The sequence below is a fragment of the Zingiber officinale genome, chromosome 3A (assembly GCF_018446385.1).
Source record: "Zingiber officinale cultivar Zhangliang chromosome 3A, Zo_v1.1, whole genome shotgun sequence".
Taxonomy (NCBI): domain Eukaryota; kingdom Viridiplantae; phylum Streptophyta; class Magnoliopsida; order Zingiberales; family Zingiberaceae; genus Zingiber; species Zingiber officinale.
The window spans coordinates 103,521,746-103,537,096 of record NC_055990.1 but is presented as its reverse complement, the minus strand read 5'-3'; positions in this window follow the sequence as shown (position 1 = coordinate 103,537,096).

The window sequence follows — 15,351 nt, the reverse complement described above, 5'->3', positions numbered from 1 at the left end:
GACTTGACTCTAAGGTTTGATTTAGCTAATTTTCGTAACAAATAATTAACTAAATTATTGAGTCGAGAGATACTTACAGAGGGATCGGACCCTTCGGAAATGGATACGGATCCGTGGCTTCGCTCGGACTTGGCCTCCGACTCGCTTTCACTCTCGGACAGGTTGATTTGGTCCCGGGCCATCAGTGCCAGTAAACTTGTCTGATCGAGTTCATCGTCGTCGTCTTCTGAGGAAGATTCATCCCATATTGCCTTCAAGGCCTTCTTCCTTCTCTGCTTCTTTGCTTCCTTTGGGTTAGGGCAGTTGGCCTTGATGTGCCCCTTCTGGTTGTATCCGTAGCAGATCACCTCAAATTTTACCTTAGAATTCGGTTGGACCTCCTTGGATTGGACTGCCTTCTTTAGGTCCCTCTTGTTGAAGCCTTTCTTCTTCTTGTAGAGTCTTTTCACAAGGTTCATGAGTTCAATGGTTAGTTCATTGTCTTCTTCATCTTAGTCGGTTTCTGCTTCCAGCTCCTGTTCGATTTTTTGTCGTGATCTTGATTCGCGAGCTCCATCGGTACCTGCAAGCAAAGCAATTCCTTTCTCGGAAGGCTGTGTATTAATCTGCTCATGAAGTTCGAATTCTGAAAATAGCTCGTCTAATCTAATTGAAAATAAATCTTTGGAGACTTTGTAGGCATCTACCATTGATGCCCATAATGTACTCCTAGGAAAAGAGTTGAGTGCATACCTTATGATGTCCCTATTCTCGACCTTTTGACCGATTACGTGGAGGGAGTTTAGGATGTCTTGTATACGTGCATGGAGTTGACAGGTCGTCTCATCTTCCTGCATTTTTAGGTTATACAATTTATTAAGCAACAAGGCACGTTTACTTACTTTTGTGTCGGAGGTTCCCTCGTGGAGTTCAATCAGCTTCTCCCAAAGCTCTTTTGCACTGGAGAATGGTCCAACTCTGTTGAGTTCCTCCTTGGTCAGTCCGCATTGGAGGGTGCAGGTTGCTCTGGCATCAGCTTCCACCTTCTTGATTAGGGTCGGTTCCCATTTTTCGCAGGGTGTTGGCTTGCCGTCTTCGTCGGATGGCAGTTGTAGTCCGGTCTTGATTATCATCCACGTGTCGAACTGTGTCTTGAGGAAGGTTTCCATTCGCCCCTTCCAATATCCGAAGTCTTCTCCAGAGAAAAGTGGGGGGTGAACGGTGTTGAAACCTTCTTGTTGTGCCATTTAAAATCCTGAACGACAAAAACAACAAAATCGGTTCCAAGACTAGGTCTTGGATTAGTAGTGCGGGAGAAAGAAGAAAAAAACGAGCTCGAGTGGTATTGTACCAACCTCGAGCAAAACTGATTCGATAAAACAATTAGAATGTAGCTATTAAGCTAATTCTAATTTGACTCCGAAAAATCTGAAAATACCATGAAAAAAAATATTTTTTGAATAGTGGTTGCACTGATTCAAAATGACCCCGCTCTGATACCAATTGTTGGATCGAGAAGCGCTAGAGAGGGGGTGAATAGCGCTCATGGCTTTCACAGTCGATTTCATAAAAATATCGAGTTATAACGCAGCGGAAATAGTAAAATGCACAAACACACAGAAGACTCGAGAAGTTACTTCGTTCAGAGCCTATCTCGACTCCTACTCGAAGGCCCGCAGTCGCTGACCGCTTTCGGTGGCCAACAACTATAGTTCGTAAAAACTATTACAAACTAAGTACAATTCAAAGCAGTAATAATAAAACTTATACCGACAACAAAAGACTAAATCTGGAGCTCCAGGTAGTCGGCATCGAGTTGAGGCTTTGTCGGAACGTCTCGTTAGCAGCAGGTTGCAGAAAGATTGCTTGTGCGAAGTTGTTAAGAGTTGTTGTTCGAAGTCCCCTTATAAACAGTGTTGGAGGCGCCTCCAAGCCTGTCCGAGGCGCCTCCAGGCCGCCGAGTCTTACGGGTGGATCAGCGCAAACCTGGTCGCATCTCATCCCTCTGAAGGTGCCTCCAAGCTGCTCCAAGGCGCCTCCAACGCCTGGTCCAAGGCGCCTCCAGCTTCCTCCGAGGCGCCTCCAACTCTTCTGGACAGCTGGCTTCGGCTAGCACCTGAGGCGCCTCCAAGCCCCATGGAGGCGCCTCGGACACTGTTCATCCGAGGTTAAAGATGCTCCTTTGTTCCTGCAAATTGTGTTAGTCCCAAACACAAACACTGCAAAAAAAAGTTAGCACATGGATAATATTATAGATAAACTTGACAGTCGTCGGACTGTCCAGGTCTGATTTCGGATTTCTGACCGGAAACCCTAGGTCGACCCAATGCCTACTATTCCCTCTATGGGGAACGCATCCTCACCTACTCCACTCAGGAGATTTACCTATTGTCAGTGCGATCCTCCAGATCGACTGGACTTTTGCTCGGTGCTCGATGCTTCCAGACTTTCTGCTGGACGTCCGCTTCCCGGCTGGTCCAGTCTTTCACCTGGTTCGCGACACCAGGACTTTCCACCTAGGGTTACCCCCCCTAGGACTTTTGCCTGAAGCACTCGACCCACCAAGACTTTCCGCATAGGGTTACCACCCCCTATGACCTAGGGTTACCACCCCCTAGGGTTTTCACTTGCCTAACCACAGCCAGGACTTTTTCTGAAACACTTAAACAGACTTGTTAGATCACAACATAACCTTAACTTTGAATCCTTTGCCATTATCAAAACTCATGTTCGATCGTCGGATGTTTCCACACCAAATATCAATCCTCCTGGGGATTTTAACAAGGCCTCTCCGCACCAAGGAAAGATCATTTTCGCATCCTTGCACTGCACCCTGATGGGTTCCTCTAATCCTTCCTTAACCTCGTTTCCTACGTGTCTTAACTTGCTTTCATCTGTCCACATTCCTACGTCTTCTCCTGCTGTGATCGGGTGTAGAGATAAGTTCAGCACATCTTGTCCTGACCACTCGTTGAGATTTGATGCCACTGTATGAATTATTTCTTGTGCTTCGACCAGATCTTTTTTCATGAGTGTTTCCCCAGCCGCTGCATCCAGAAGGCTTTTGTCTTGGAGTGATAGTCCAATGTAGAATATGTGAAGAATCAACCAACTCTGAATACCATGATGTGGGCACTGATATAGGATTGACAAGTATCTATCCCAAGCTTGATGCAATGCCTCTCCTTCTCATTGCTTGAAGTGCAAAATCTAATTCCTCAAATGAGCAGTCCTTTTTGGGGGGAAATATCTGTCTAGAAACCTTTTTTCTAATTCATCCCATATCGTGATGCTTCTCGGCTGCAGAGTGTTGAACCAGACTTTTGTGTTGCCTTTTAGACTGAATGGAAAAATTATGAGTTGTATTGAGTCATCCGGAACCCCCTCTACTCTCAGTGTGTTGCAATAACTATGGAAATCCAATAGATGTAAGCAAGGATTCTCCAAATCTGATCCCCCAAACTGATTTTCCTAAGCCTTCGAGATGAACGAGGGTCTGAGCATAAAATTCCTCGTCGGGATTTCTGGGAGCACAATCAGTCCCAATTCTTTTATAGACTTCGGGGCTCCGTAATCCTTCAGCGGTTTAAACATCATGTCCTATCTGGGCCAACCAAAAACGTGAAACAAACAGTCATATGTGCGATTAAATCTCCTGTGAGACTAGTTTGCATGCAAGAATAGGATATGGAATATTAAGTGGAACAAAAAAATGAAATGCAATAAGAAGGTAAGAAAGCCTAGTCTAATCCAATATAATTTTGCTAATGTTATAGACGCAATCCCCGGCAACGACGCCAAAAACTTGTTACATTTCCTTAAGTGCACAGATTCATCGTCAGTAATAAAAATATCGATCCCACAGGGATTGATTATAAGCACTAGCAATTGTTCACTAAGGGTTAGCTAGACTACCAATGGTTGTGAATAATATAGGGAAGAAAGGTTGGGGAGAAGAGTCGAGAGCTAGTGAGGCAAAGTGTTCTTTTGGTTATGAGGAGCTCTAGGAGGTCGGTTTCGTTATGGTGGTATTGATGTGTCACGCTTTATCCTACACTCGTTGTCCTTTAACATGCAATTGCCGGAAGCTAAAGCGGTTATTCTTAAATATCAGAGTAAAGAAGGCCCCTAAGGAGTCCTGTCATGGTTTACCCCTGTCACTAGGGCACCTAGGTAAATCTTGGGGACACGACTCTTACTAATAAGTTAAGAATAGTGGTTAAGAATTAGGTTTGGTCTCTCACTTCCTTAAGGAGAATTTGACTCTCCTTTCAAGGAAGTATCCTAGACGTCCGTGAACGGGTTACCCCTGTCACTAGGGCTCCTCGGGTGTACGATCTAGGAATAATCCCTCTACAAGGTTAACAAGTTCTACGCAATCAAGCAACATGCAATTGAGACAAATCATAAAAGATCATCCAACGAGTGTAAGTATAATATTAGTTTTACATCAAACCGAGCCACAACTACTCCCTAATCCTAGAACAAAGGATCTACTCCATAAGTGTCGGAGAAATACCCAAAAACATAACGTAGATAAACATACAATCTTCAGACACGGGGAAAGAAGGAAAGAATATGCTTATCCTATGTCGACGAGTGGCCTTCAGGTCCAATCCTCTGCTTCTGGAGTCGATGCAATGGTGGAAGATCACTGGACGGAGGTCCAAGACAGCGTGGGATGACTCCAAGATGCTTCCCAAACTGACGGCTCGCTTGCCGGCGCTCTCTCCCTCGAGAAAAAGGGTTAAAACCCTTATATAGACTAGGGTTCCACTGCGGCGACATGATCGTGCCAAGATGGCACGACCGTGTTCATTTCCTTCTCTGATGGTGCTGCACGGTCGTGTGGTGTTTGGCCTTGGTCCCTGCCACACGGCCGTGCAAGGATGCACGGCCGAGCACTTCCTGGTCTCGGTCTTGGGGTGGCACGGCTGTGCAGGGTTGCACAGCCGTGTGTTGATTTGCCTCAGTCTCGGCCGCACGGCCGTGCAAGGATTGCACGGCCGTTCACTGCTCCCCTTCTGTTTGGTCACACGGTCATGCAAGGAGTGCACGATTGTGTTCTTCGGCTTGTTCCGGTGCGTTGATAATCGGCATTTTCGCTCCGAAAGTTATCCCTGTCAACACAAAACCAAATAGAGAGCATATATCCAAACAAAAGAGTATATATAATGAATACACGATGAAAGAGGCAATCATGCAACAAATATATATGCATAAAGTACATGAATGTGCGCTAAAACATGCGTAAATGATCAAAATGTTTGCGTACATCAATGCACTAATGCAATCTAACTCTGACCAATCTCGTTATATGTGCTAAGGGAAGTGGACGTACCTTAGGTCATATCCACCCCTATGGTCAAAAATATGTACATCAAAATATGACAATAAGACATATGAACCTGTCGCCTAGTGACGAGACTGGATGCATGAATGACATTCTGAAACATGTGTAATACAATATCGATGTCTAGACGTTGGCATAATGCATACAGGAAGGAGTGGGAGGATCACATCATAGTAATATCACGAGATATGATCGGCAAAATACTAGTGGTCGAGACTCGATATAGGACATAATCCTAAACCCTAAGAGAGAGGGACCTAAAGTCAGTCACAATAGGTAGTCCCTCCTCCCCAAAAAAGTATATGTCGATAGTATCGAATGTAATGTGAGAGTAGAGTTCATCAAATAGAAAATCCCTACTAAGGTAACACAAAAATGGACAGACAGACCTCATAAATCCTAAGTTATCATACAATAGAGTAGAGGAGAAGCTAAAGTCTTTCCTACTAACTCTAGTAGAGTATGTCAGGTCGTCGATCTTTACTAGATTGTTGTAGAATTGGGCACACAAATCTAGGTTTACTGAATGACTACAATAAACTAGCCTATCTAACTAATAATAGTTAATAACCTTTATGATCAGGGCACATTATCGGGTGAAGAATGACATACTCAAAAACCTAGATTTAAGTGCAATATATGAATACTATAAAAAATCTAGCCTAAGTCACTCAGTGGGAAATCTAGCATGGCAGATGGGGTACTGCTGGAACTAGGCTATGACAGAATAACATTACGTCATTTCCTAACATAATGTATACACATAAACATTCAAAAACAAAGATATAAGGAAAATGACTGTGTAGATCTAGTTAGAAGGTACCTAGGAGGCATTATTGATGTTTGGGAGGAAAAGAGGAAGAAAATGGTGAAGTTTAGCTGCTGGAAGGTGCCTTGAATAAGAAGAAAATGTGAACAGAGCTTGCCTCTATTCACTGTGAGAAGTCAGGTTGAAGGCATCTTCCGCCTGATAGAAGGCATCTTCCATGTGTTATGGAGGATGCCTTCAACCGACTGAAAGCGCCTTTAGTTAATTAGGGTAGGAATTTTCCTGCCCTTCCAAGGGCACCTCCAAATGTTTAGGAGGTGCTCTAATTTTAATTTTAAGTTAAGTCTAATTTTAATTATTAAGTTTAAAGTTAAAATTTTATTTTAAGTTATGTTTAATTTTGATTATTAAGTTTTGAATTTAATTGAATTTTATTTTAATTTAATTAATTTAAATTTGATTTTCATTTAATTAATTTGAATTTGATTTTCATTTAATTAATCTGAATTTGATTTTATCCTTATTCATCTCACCCGATTTATATTTTCAATCAAAAAATCTTATAATTTTGTAAGATGAGTTAGGTTTAATTTTAGCATTTAATTTAACTTGTGTTAGATTCAAGTTTAGCTTTGAGTTTAACAAACACAGATTCTTTGAATAAACTTCTAAGCTATGGTGAGTCACCTGGACATCATTAGAGTAACCACGCCTTTAAAAATTTTCAAATAGTCATATCTACTGAACTTAATAAAAAATTTTGATCTACCTAGTTAGGATTAGTAAGTGGTAGCTTCAGTTAGTTCTACTAAGCCAAATGCACTAGGTCGAAGTCATAACTTCCTAGACATGCATAGGTAGAGCTTCCTTAACCTACTATCATCAAAACTTCTCTAGTACCGTTTATCAAGTTAAACTTTTATCCCTATTTATGCTAGTCCTAATTACCCAACTGGGTAAATTATTACTTTGGAGGTGTCAACTAGTTTAGAGCCTCCCCTGAATTATTAGACTTTGGGTTTAGGTTTTAGGTTTGTGTTGATTTGCTTTATAGTTATAATAGATCTTGGTCATAGTTTGAGTTTACATTGATTTTGTTTTTTTTTAATTTATGTTTATCTGATTTTAGGTTTGAATTTATTTTTGGAGGTTTAATTTTTAAGGTTGAGAGTGATTTATTTGGTTTATTTGGATTTATATAGTGAATTTTGGTATATAGTATTGATTGAGTCCTACTTGCATGGTTAGACACCCTTTTAGAACCCAAGCTTTAGTAAATTTTGAATTTTGAGTTATGGCTAAAAATGATTTAATTATAAAGTTGGACTTGTATCCAAGTTTAGTTTTATTGTACATAGCTCTTTGAGATCTAAGTATCATATTTAGATAGACTTTTTCAACTTTTTCAACTGCCCTTTGAGCTCATTGACTTGACTTTTTAGGATAGAGTTTTCTTCCTCAAGTTTTGCAACTTGAATTGAGCCTTTCTTTGTCTTGAACTTGGCTAGTCACCGAGTTCATGCTCAGTTGTGCCTTAAGGATGTTATTTTCCTTTAGGAGTTATTTAGGCAAATAATTATTTTAAAAGAATTTACATTGATATATAATTTTACCATGGGTCGGTTTGACCCGGATGAAGATTCGTGGCTTGACTCGTATTTAAACTTGTCTTCTTCGTTCAATTTGCCTCCGGTTGCCATCAGTGCGAGGTAGCTTGCTTACTTCGGTTCGCCTGCTCCCAATCCATCCGAAGACTCATCCCAAGTTGCTTTTAGTGCTTTCTTTTTCTTTCTCTTCTTTACTTGGTCTTTATTCGGACATTCATGTTTGAAGTGCCCCTTCTTGTTGCAGCCGTAGCTTATGACATTTTCCTTTGAGATGTTGATTGCAGACTTAGACGTCTTCTTCATGTCGAGTTTGGTGAAGCTTTTCTTATGTTTAGTGAACATCTTCCTTACCAGATTCACTAGTTTCTCTTCTTTTTCTGATTCTAATTCGGATTCAGTTTCAGCTTTGGGTTTAGTTCCCTTTGATGTACTTGCAAGAAAAGCAATTTCTTTTTCAACCTTCGGGAAATTAGTTTATTCATGTAACTCTAATTCACAAAATCTAGTTTTAATTTTGAGAGGTTCCTCAAAACTTTATAGGCATCTATGATCGATGCCCATAGTGTGTTTCGAGAAAATGAGTTAAGGGCGTATTTTATTATGTCTCGGTTTTCGATCTGGTGTCTGATTAGGTGAAGACCGTTGAGGATGTCCTTGATTTGAGCGTGGAGCTGATTCGCAGTCTCACCATCTTATATTTTAATATTGAATAATGAATTAAGAAGTAGGTTGCATTTCATTACCTTTGAATCGGGAGTTCTTTCGTGTAGCTCGATGAGTTTATCCAATAGTTTCTTTGCATTCTCATGCGGGCCAACTCGGTTGAGTTTTTCTTTTGTGAGTCTGCACTGGACCGCATTCAATGCTTTAGAGTTGATCTGAGCTTTCTTTTTATCTTCTGGACTCTATCTTTCTAAATCAAGTAATACTTTTGTTGCTTCATCTACAGGTGCCCGGTACCCTCGTTGGATGGTGAACCATTGCTCGATGCCCATCTTTAAATATGATTCCATCCTTTTCTTCCAATATGGGAAGTCATTTTCATTGAAGAGAGGAGGACGAGCGGTGATGAATTCCTTAAATTGATCCATTTGATTGTTGAAAAAAACTAAAAGGAGATACCAAAACTTGGTCTTGGATTAGTAGTGTTTGAGAAAAGAGATATTTTGACAACTTGAATGGTGTTGCGCCAATTTTGAGTAAAAACTGAGCGAGAAAGAATTATTTGAAGAGGTAAATTTTACCAATTCAAATAAGCTACGAAAAATAGAAATTCGACAAAGAATTAAAATCGTTCCTCTTGCTTGATTTGTGGTTGCACCAATTCAGAGTAGAACCTACTCTGATACCACTTGTTAGATCGAGACGCATGTGAGAGAGGGGGGATGAATCACGTCATTTTGAAAAACTTATTCTTTTCCATTTTGAAAACAAAGTGCGCAGCAGAAAAACAAACAAAAATAGAAAAGTAAAAGCAAGTAAAAGGCACGAACGCAAGCGGTTTTACTTGGTTCAGAGCCTTCGATGACTCTTACTCCAAGACTCAGGTTCCGTGCACCTATCAATGGATAATTCACTAAGTCTCTTCTAGAATCACCAGAAGAGGGGATCGAGTATAAAAGAATCAGAACGGTGTAACAGACTAAACTTTCTGTTAGCTGAAATTAAGAACAGAAATTAAATTATGTCACCAAACACTTTCATAGACAGTCTGCTTGAGCTCGGTGTTTGGACAGCTTCTCGGTAGTAGTCAAGCATAGTAGAGTCGCAACAAGGCAACAACAGGAAGCCGAAGTAGTCAGAAAGCCAAATCGGGCGAGTACGAGTTCGTGTAGAAGTTGATATTGAATAAAGAGGTTGAATGCTCTTTTATAGAAGGTGGAAGGCGTCTTCCATAGCCTTGAAGACACCTTCAATACCCCAAATTTGATCCTGATCAATCCGACTCTTATTGATGATGAATTTTGAATTTTATTCATTGGAAGGCACCTTCCATAGAACTAAAGAAGCCTTCCATGAACAGTGTAGAAGACGCCTTCTATAGCATGGAAGGCGCCTCGGATACTATTCACCCGAGGCCTTTTATGCTCCACTTGCTCTGCAAAACTTGTTAGTCTAATAAACCAAAAATTTAGGTTTTTTTCTGTGTTAGCATAGTAATAATAAGGAGTAGTAATTAGATCCTGTGTTCTCGAGACTAGGATCTAGTCAAGTTCTCAATTTAGGTTTCCAAAATGAACCTAAATTGGACCGACGCCTATTGTCCCTTCGAATGGAGACACACCCTCACTTAGTCACTCTTCTCCAGTGACTTATCTCTACTTACCAAGTGTAGAGTTACCTTCGAAAATTACACATCCAGACTTTAGGAATCAAACATCCTGACTTATCGAAATTGCATATCTGATCTTCACCCATCGGGAATCAGACATCTCGACCTACCAAAATCACACATCTGGTCTTCTCCACACGGGAATTGCACATCCCGACTTGCCAAACTCACACATCCAGTTTTCACCCATCAGGAATCGCACATCCCAATCCTTGCTAGAATCCCACATCTAGAATTTCACCTATCAGGAATTGAACATCTTGACTAGAGTTAGTCAACCCTGCACACTCGGTAGCAAGGTTAGATAGCAATACATCTAACTTTAACCTATTTATTATTCATCAAAACTCAGGTTTTACCATTGGTGCTGGTTGCACCTGTTAAATTTTGAGGGATGCCCTAAGGCAATCACCTTACAATTTTTACTAAATATAGATTCACTATTTGAGTGCATATTATATGTTTGATTGCCTTAAACTCATTTACTAAATGATCGCAATACAATTCATAGTATGAGAGAAATTATGATTGGATCACAACTAGTGATTATCTCTACATGTGCAATTATGAACGTATTGGAATTTCCCTAGTCGTCGAATTGATGCATTCGGACATCATCAATTCTATAAGACTAACACGAGTTATACTCCTTGGTTCACTAAGCAGTTATTTTCTCACTAGCTAGAGACATTGGGATGTCGAGAGTTAAACGTGGATGCTAGTTATGGTAACTAGTTCATTGGAGTGACTCACTATAAGACTTCATATGACTATATATATATATATATATATATATATATATATATATATATAATATGTCTGTAAAGCTCTTACTGTAGCTCAAGTGTAAGTTTTCTTCGACTTGAAGTATGCAAGTCATCTTGGTCATGAAGACATATACTTTGATATGTTAAGCAAGCACCTCACTGAGGTGTGGACCTGGGATGATTGGGTATAAGTCAAAATGTCTGAAGATGTTTGGATAACCCACAGAGGATTCACCGCTCCTTGCGAAGAGACGTATACCCTATGACCACTTATTAAGATTATTACTCAAAGTCTTTGGCCAATACATCATATGTTAAGAGTATGAGACTCTTGTACACATGTATGAGTAATTTGAATTTGTAGAACGAGAAAGTATTACTTGGGCTAGGTGTGACGTAGTCAGTCTAGTGGAGACAGATACATAGACCAAGTCCTAAACCAAGTGGGTATAAGATGAGTGAAAGGAACAAGGCATGGCTCACTGTAGCTGCCGAAGCATTTATAATTAGTTCTAAGATTAACCATGATTTTTCAGTTAATTGGGGATCATGATGTACTACTAAGTGTCACTCATGATCATTCTATAATTAAATAGTTTTCTTCTTCTTCCTCTCGATCCTCTTCTTCGTTCGTAGCTAGTAACTTCTGAAGGAGAGACTTGTACTCAAGGAATTTTTTGAGGAGATCGGCGTGGATACGAATAGAGGCGAGGTTCAACAACGTCGCTATGGTTGAGGGTTTAGATGCCCTTCTCGTTATAGGTCATCTGTAAGGTATACCTAGCATAAATTTACTTTCCATAAAAATTTTAATTATGCGATCATGTTGGCATGTTATATCCTTATATGCGTGTGGTGTGTGTGATGTAATAATTAAGAATTATTATTGTTTTATTTTGTACTGCGCATGTTTACGAAACATGTTCTAGCACACACTTGCATCGAGCATAACCCAATAGTAGTATCAGAGCCTGATCGTACTTTGACAAGATCGTAAAATTGCTTTACGGTTCATAATTAGTGTTATAAATTGTAAGATATCGGAAAAATTAAAATAGATAGGGTTATTTGGGAAATAGCCTTATAGAATTTTTTAATAATTTTTAGAAATTTTTTAGGAATTTTTCAGAGTTCGTAAGACGAGTTTTGAGGGGATCAACTTCGGGTACAGATAAGGCCTGTTTGGGATACCCGTTTAGGTGAGGAAATGTTTATAATTATAAATTATTTTCTTTTCCTTTAATTCCCTTCCCAAACGTCGTTTCCCCCAAACCCGACGCCGATCCTTCCTCTCCTTCCTTCCCTGATTCCTTCTCTCCGAAAACCCTTTTTCCCTCTCTGGAGATTTCTTCTCGCGATTCCCCAACGCCGATCGCCACGGGCTCATCGCCGGCAGCAGCAGTCCTCCCCTCGTACTTCCCTCTGTGTGCTTTACCGACGCCCTCTCCTTTTCTCTTTCTCTTGTCTCTGCTCTGGATCGCCGACGGAGAGCTCTTTCTGCCCACGATTGTCCTCGTCGAGTCCCTAAGGAAGAGCCGCCGGACCTTGACGATACCAGTTTTGTCCAGATCATCTTCGGCTGAGTGGTTGGCCCTTCGGCCATTTCTTGTGTGTGGTCGATGGGAGATCGACTCTAGGGCACGGTGAGGGATTTGATTTGCGTCGTCACGGATTGATCGAGCCCCTTTCGCTTCTCCTCTTCGATCTATGCATTGGAGTGCAAATCGGGTCATCACCAGTGGGAGTGGATCACACGACGCCATTGGAGTTGATCGATCGAGGTAAGGGCAGTGTCGGGTAATGCTTTGGAATTCAAGAATATTGTGTGAATTGTTTCTTTTTGTAGTGCTCTTCCTGATATGGTATGGAGGATGCATCGGATCAAAATAGGGGTGGATTTCTCTTGAGCCGATCACAACCTTCTACACTATTAGAGTCTCGGATGAAGAGGTGGAGGTTGTTTGAGGTTAGTAGAGCTATGTTGGTTAAGAATTTCAGTAAACTAATTCCTCTACAGCTGGGTTCTGGATTAATTTTGGGGAAGAAGTGGTGTAGGGATCTTGGTAGTATTCAGCAGGGGTTCTTGTGAGGTTGCGAGTATTGATCTATTGCTACCTCTTAAGGTAAGGGATGTAGATGTATTGGTATGTATTGTTATATTTCTGGTTAACATTAGGTTAGGAATTTTAGATTTGAAACTATGGGTAGTTGGGAGTTTTTAGAGTGTAAACCTAATCTGAAATTTATTCGGAATGTTTAGGTTTGCTTCATTTTGGGTGATCATGGAAGGTTGAAAGAAGGATTAAGGTTTTACTTCTAGTTGTAAGTTGTTGCGTTTTGGTTAATTAGTTGTTGATGATGATTGGTTGATATAGTTGGTTATGTGATTATTCTTAGGATCATTGGATTGATTGAGGTTGGATTATCAGATGTGGGGGGTTAGGGATTGATTATGTGGAAGAATTATGCATGTTGGATTCATGATGTTTAGTGGTTGATTTAATGGATTAAATGATTGGATGATTATCATATTTGGAAGTATTATGATTTATTGATTTGGGTGACTTTTTGGAGATGAATCGTGTATAAACCCATGCTAATAAGGTTATATGATTGAGGATTAATTGGAGGATTTATCAGAGATTAGATTGGAGTGGAGTTATCCTAATTGGGTAGAGATTTTATTTAGCTAATTTATTTCTTATGAATTTAGCTAAATAGAATATAAACATATTGATTACTGCAGGACTTGGATTCGGGATGAGTGTCTCGACGCGGGATTACTTGGCACGATCTACATTTTAAGGTGGGTATTTCTTCCTTGGCTCTATGTAGATTTTTATTGAACTTAGTGCATGGTGTTATGTGATGGTTTAGGATGCTTTACCTTATATCATGTTCGTTTGTTGCTTTCCTGCTTGATACTGATGCTTGACCCTTATGATGATCTATTTAATTCTTATACAGTCTGCATTTTGGTTATCTATACTCTGTGGTATTTTTACATGTAGAGTATGTATGGTAGGGGATACTTTGTTGGCGGTATTCATATGAGGTTTGTCCATTCGTATGTCGTGTATACTTCTGTCTGGTGTGATGATTGGAGTTGTGTTGATTGTATGTCTGTGGTTTATACACGTATTTGATGTGTTTTTACTGGAGGGTACATGTTGATTGTACACATGGGGTTGTGTATGTATGTCTGTTGGGGTTATTGGAGATTTTTGGTTGACTATACATGTGTAGTTATATACATATGTTTGGTGGGATATATGGAGGTATCATGATGATTATACTCATGTTGTGGTGTATTTAGGTGGATTTAGAGTTGCATGGATGATGACGGTGTTCGTATCATGATTATATATATATATATATATATATATATATATATATATATATATATATATATATATCATGTCATCATTCATTGCATACTGACGACTATTGTCTCCCTTGTGGTGAGAGAGTCGTCGGTTGTTTATAGCTGCCCATTCGGCCACTGTTGGAGAGTGGTAGCTAGGAGTGGAGCTAGTCCTGTCGTGCTCATTCAGCCGCTCAGTGTTCTGTCAGCCTCGACCACTCTGGAGTAGTGGGTCTTGAGGGTACTGTAGTCAGAGGGTTTGAGTTATGAGTGGTCAGGGACCCTTAGCTATGTAGTTATATAACTACTTAGTTGACCGTCCGCTTCGGCCGCCTATAGCGGTGCATGTACTGGAGGCTAGTACGGTTTGTCACGGACCCAAGCCTCTCGGCCATACAGGGGTCGTGGTGTCTAGAGAGGTGGCGGGGGTGACCATGGAGCATGCATGCACATTTGCATTTGATGCACGGTGCATCTTTGGAGTTATATTTGCATACATGCCTAGTAGATACTAGTTGCATGTGATTGTGATTTGTTGCATTTGATTGAACTATGGTTGTTGCATGTGGTTGCCATGCTGCATACATGTCATTTATTTTACATGTATATGCAGTCGTATTTATATTGCACAGGTGTCACGGGTATATCTGTTGCAGATCTGGTGAGTTTACTGATCATTGTACCAGGTGTCGTTTCCAGATTGGGTATGTGTTTATCATTTTGTCAGTTATGATCGTTATACCATGTGAGGTAGACTGGTACTGGTAGTTATGTGCATTGATTATGATAGTATGATCATGTTCTTTATTCCCTACTGAGACTGTATACTTGTGATCTCCATGTTGTTTATGGACCATGCACTATCTTTTTATTACCCGCTGAGTTACCTATACTCACCACCGCATGTATATCCTTATGTTTTCAGGTAGATGGTTGGAGTGTCGCTCGGAGTATCCTGTCTGCCGGGTCCTACGTCACATCCGAAGACCGTACTTGTTTTCTTTTGTATATCTTTTTATTATTTCTAGCATTATATTTGTGTTTAGCCATGTGGCTATCTTCATGTTTTGGTGTTGTATTCGTGTTTAAGACGTGCCGACATGCATTGTATTAATTTGGTTTGTGTGGGCTTTCCTGTATTGTTTTTCCGCTGTTGTTTTTTTTTGTATGGCCGAGTGGG